The sequence below is a fragment of the Protopterus annectens genome, chromosome 3.part1, assembly GCF_019279795.1.
Source record: "Protopterus annectens isolate FY-2018-M chromosome 3.part1, PAN1.0, whole genome shotgun sequence".
Taxonomy (NCBI): Eukaryota; Metazoa; Chordata; order Ceratodontiformes; family Protopteridae; genus Protopterus; species Protopterus annectens.
This window is the reverse complement of record NC_056732.1, coordinates 1843621085-1843627084: the sequence shown is the minus strand read 5'-3', so window position 1 is coordinate 1843627084 and position 6000 is coordinate 1843621085.

Here is a 6000-nt window from a genome sequence, read left to right as displayed (position 1 = left end):
CATATATCACTATATCACATTCGAATCACATGGTGCCATGTTTTAAGTATTATCATATATCAGTGTATCACATTCTGAATCAAGTGGTGCCATGTTTTATGTTTTATCATATATCAGAATATCACATTCTGAATCAAATGGTGCCAGGTTTTATGCAGTATCATATATCAGTATATCACATTCTGAATCAAGTGGTTTCATGTTGTATGTATTTTCTTGTATCAGTATATCACATTCTGAATCAGGAGATGCCATGTCTTTTCTATTATCATATATCAGTATATAACATTCTGAATAAAGTGATGCCATGTTTTATGCATTATTATATATCACAATATCACATTCTGAATCAAGTGTTACCATTTTTATGTATTATCATATATCAGTATATCACATTCTGAATCAAGTTGTACCATGTTTTATGTATTATCATATATCAGTATATCCCATTCTGAATCAAGTGATGCCATGTTTTATGTATTATCATATATCAGTATTTCACATTTTAAATCAAGTGGTGCCATGTTTTATGTATTATCATATATCAGTAGATCACATTCTGTATCACATGGTGCCATCTTTTATGTATTATCATATATCAGTAGATCACATTCAGAATCAAGTGGTGCCATGATTTATGTCTTTTCATATATCAGTTTATAACATTCTATAGTAAGTGGTGACATATTTTATGTATTATATATCACTATATAACATTCTGAATAAGTGGTGCCATGTTTTAGGCAGTATCATTTATAACTATATCACATCCTGAATCAAATAGTGCCATGTTTTATGTATTATCATATATCAGTATTTCCCATTCTGAATCAAGTGATGCCATGTGTTATGTATTATCATATATCAGTATTTCACATTTTAAATCAAGTGGTACCATGTTTTATGTATTATCACATATCAGTATACCATATTCTGCATCACATGGTGATATATTTTATATTTTATGTATTATCATATATCAGTATATCACATTCTGAATCAAGAGATGCCATGTTTTATGTATTATCATATATCAGTATATCTCATTCAGAATCAAGTGGTGCCATGTTTTATGTAATATCATATATCACTATATAATACTCTAAATCAAGTGATGACATGTTTTATGCATTATCCTATATCACAATATCACATTATGAATCAAGTGGTAGCATTTTTATGTATTATCATATATCAGTATATGGCTCTCTAACGAAACTAAAAAACTAATTCTCTCACGAAATAAAGTCTGGGCCAAATGGAGATACCATAGAGACAACTCTGATCTTCTCCATTTCCGCCAGCTTAGAAATCTGGCAAAAAAAGCAATAATTACTGACAAAAAAAACTTCTACTGTGAACTTCAACAAACTCATCTTAACAATCCTAAACAATTCTGGTCTTCAGTCAATAGACTCCTTTCCCCAGGAACATCCAAAACTCCTACCCCCCTTAATGCTGACTCAGACACACCGCACCTTACTGCAAATGCTTTCAACTCTTTCTTTACTGCCACTATTCAATCTCTAGCTAGACAACTTAACACCAACAACTTCTACCCTCCAAGTAACCTAGCAGACTCTTCTTACAACTTCACACTACAACCTATCTCTACCTCTTTCATCTACAGACTTATTCATAAACTGAAACCTTGTACCCCTTCTGCTGACAAGCTCCCTTCTCTTTATCTCCAAAAGGCTGCTAAAGTAATCGCATACCCTATATCCATACTCATAAATAGGACAATCCAAGAGGGAACCATCCCAGACATCTGGAAAGTCTCTCATATTATCCCACTACATAAAGGTTGAAACTCTATTGATTACTCTAACTATAGACCAATTGCTCTCCTTTCGCCTTTAGCAAAAATTATGGAGAAATGCATTCACCAGCAACTTGTTCAGTATCTCTCTCTATACAACATAATAGCAAACTGTCAACATGGTTTTAGACCTCATCATAGCACTACCACTACTCTCCTTTCCTTTGTAGACACTATCAACAGGAACCGCAACAATAACCTTCTATCTTCTGCTCTCTTCATTGATCTCTCTAAAGCTTTCGACATGGTCAACCACTCTTTTTTAATTAACATTCTTGAATTCCTCTCTTTTGATAACCTAGCCATTAAATTGTTTAGATCCTATCTTAGTAACAGACAACAAGCAGTTCTATGGGATAACCACATTTCTTCTCTATTGCCTGTTACCATTGGTGTTCCCCAGGGCTCCATTCTTGGACCACTTCTTTTCTCCCCCTTCATTAATGATCTTCATTCTGTAATCCCTCAAGCAACCTGCATTCAATATGCAGATGACTCTACCCTTATTTTCTCAGCATCATCCACCACGGAACTTATATCACTTACTCAAAATATCTTCAACACAGTAGACACATGGTTCTCTAGACGGTACCTCCTGCTGAATGCCAAAAAAACTAAACTTCTCCTCTTCGCCCCCACCACTCGGACGGACCCCCCCCCTTAAACTTCACCATCTCCTCAAACAATGCCACTGTCATCTCACCTGTCCTGATGACTAAACTGTTAGGAATAACCATCGACAATAATCTCTCCTTCGATCAACATATTAATAACACCATTAAATTAGTCAACAGAAAAATAGGATCCTTATATCGAATTAAACCATTTCTAACTGCAACTACTCAAGCCAAAATTGCTCACTCCCATCTTATATCAACTCTTCTATATGCCTCTCCCATTTTTACCAACCTTAAGAAAGCTAACCTTAACAAACTGGCAACTTGTTATAACAACATTGCCCGCTTCGCCACTGGTAATCCCTTCAGAACTCACCACTGTCTTAACTTAAAACTACTAGACTGGCTTGAATTCCAAAACTATCTAGTAATTCCTCAACTTACCATTGGCCATAAAATACTGCACCAACCTGATAACACACCCATACTCTCTAAACTTTTAATCCCTTATAACAATCTTAACTCCCTTCGCTCCTCTAGTAAACTCATGGCCAGTTCAATAAAGTCAAATAACTCAGCCGGCAACTCTCTATTCACTAACACAGTAGGCAGAAGATGGAATTTATTACCTAATGATATAACACTGATCACATATTTACCTCTCTTCAAACATAAAATCAAACTGTACTTCAAAAGTCACTGGCTCTGTTCCTGTAATAAACCTGACTAACAATCTTACCTTTACTCTGTTTTCTTCACCTCTACTTTCTCCACTCTACTATTCAGCCCCTATGCTTGTTTTAAGCTATCTCTATGACTAACTCTCGCTTTATGTATTGTTTAATACCTCAGATCTGCTTTATTTTTTTTTGCATCTATTTCTCCTCTCTTACTCAGCTGACTTTTGTTCTTCTCTTTTGACCGTTTCTAAATCTTATTAACATTCAAATTTACTTGCACTCTAATAGGCTACCCAAAATTAGATGCTATTACTTTTATCCTTTTATCCATGAAATGTCTTTCTTTTGTAATTTGACTAGGTATTTTTTATGTCTTTGTTTGCTGTAGTTTTTTGTATTGTTGTCTTTTTTTCATTTTTTTTTTTACTAGTATGTCTTACTAGTATGTTTTGTGGAGCTTTTCTCCCCGGGCCTCTACTGAAAATGGAAATATTCTCCAGCTAGACTATCCCGGTCAACAAATGTAAAATAAATAATAAATAAAAACAGTATATCATATACTGAATCAAGTGATGACATGTTTTATGTATTATCATATATCAGTTTATCACATTTGAATCAAGTGGTGCCATGTTTTATGTATTATCATATATCAGTATATCACATTCTGTATCACATGGTGCCATATTTTATGTATTATCATAGATCAGTATATCATATTCTGAATCAAGTGGTACCATGCTTTATGTATTATCTTATATCAGTATACCACATTCTGAATCAAGCAGTGCCATGTTTTATGTATTATCATATATCACTATATCACATTCTGAATCAAGTGGTGCCATTTTTATGTATTACATATATAAGTAGATCACATTCTGTATAACATGGTGACATGTTATATGTGTTATCATATATCAGTATATCACATTCTGAATCAAGTGATGCATGTTTTATGTATTATCATATATAGGTATATCACATTCTGTATATAGTGGTACCATATTTTATGATTATCATATATCAGTATATCAAATTCTGAATCAAGTGGTGCCATGTTTTATGCATTATCTTATATGAGTATTTTACATTCTGAATAAAGTGATGCCAAGATTTATGTATTATCATATATCAGTATATCGCATTCTGAAACAAGTGGTAACATGTTTTATATATTATCATATATCAGTATATCACATTCTGAATCAAGTGCTGCCATGTTTTTTATATTATCATGAATCAGTATAACACATTCTCAATCAAGTGGTGCCATGTTTTATGTATTAGATATATCAGTATATCACATTCTCTATCACATGGTGACATGTTTTATGTATTATCATATATTAGTATATCACATCCCGAATCAAGTGGTGCCTGGTTTTATGCATTATCATATATCAGTATATAAAATTCTGAATCAGGTGGTTTCATGTTTTATGTATTATCTTATATCAGTATAACACATTCTGAATCAACAGGTGCCATATTTTATGCATTATCTTATATGAATATATCACATTCTGATTAAAGTGATGCCATGATTTATGCATTATCATCTATCACAATATCACATTCTGAATCAAGTGATAACATGTTTTATGTAATATCATATAAGAGTATACCACATTCTGAATCAAGTGCTGCCATGTTTTATGTAGTGTCATAAATCAGTATATCACATTCTGAATCAAGTGGTGCCATGTTTTATGTATTAACATATATCAGTATATCACATTCTGTATCACATGGTGCCATGCTTTATCTATTATATATCTGTATATCACATTCTGAATCAAGTGGTGACATGTTTTATGTATTATATATCACTATATCACATGCTGAATAAGTGGTGCCTTGTTTTAGGCAGTATCATATATCGCTATATCACATTCTGCAGCAAATGGTGCCATGTTTTATGTAGTATCATGTATCAGTCTATCACATTCTGAATCAAGTGGTGCCATGTTATATATATTACCATATATCAGTATATTACATTCTGAATCAAGTGGTACCATGTTATATGTTTTATCATATATCAGTATATCACACCCTGAAAGAAGTAGTGCCATATTTTATGTATTATATATCACTATATCACATTTGGAATCAAGCGGTGGCATGTTTTATGTATTATCATATATCAGTATATCTAATTCAGAATCAAGCAGTGCCATGTTTTATGCAATATCATATATCACTATATCACATTCTGAATCAAGTGGTGCCATTTTTGTGTATTATATATCACTATATCACATTATGAATCAATTGGTATCGTGTTTTATGTATTATATATCAGTATAACACATTCTGAATCACTAGAAGACTTTTCAAAACTACAAATTAAAAAAAATTCTAACAAGTGGTGCTGTATTATAGAAGGAATATAATTTAATACAATAAGGAAGGTGAATCAAAGAACGCATACATATATCAGTATATCACATTCTGAATCAAGTGGTGCCATGTTTTATGTAGTATCATGTATCATATCTCACATTCTGAATCAAGTGGTGCCATATTTTATGTATTACCATATGTAATTATATCACATTCTGAATGAAGTGGTTTCATGTTTTATGTATTACCTTATATCAGCATATCACATTCTAAATCCCTTGGTGCCATGTTTTATGTATTATCATATATCATTATATCACATTATGAATCAAGTGGTGCCATGATTTATGTTTTGTCAAATATCAGTATATCACATTCTGCATCACATGGTGCCACATTTTATGTATAATCATATATCACATTCTGAATCAAGTGGTGCCATGCTTTATGTTTTATCATATATCACTATATCACATTCTGAATCAAGTGGTGCCATATTTTATGTAATATCATAAATCATGAAAATAAAACC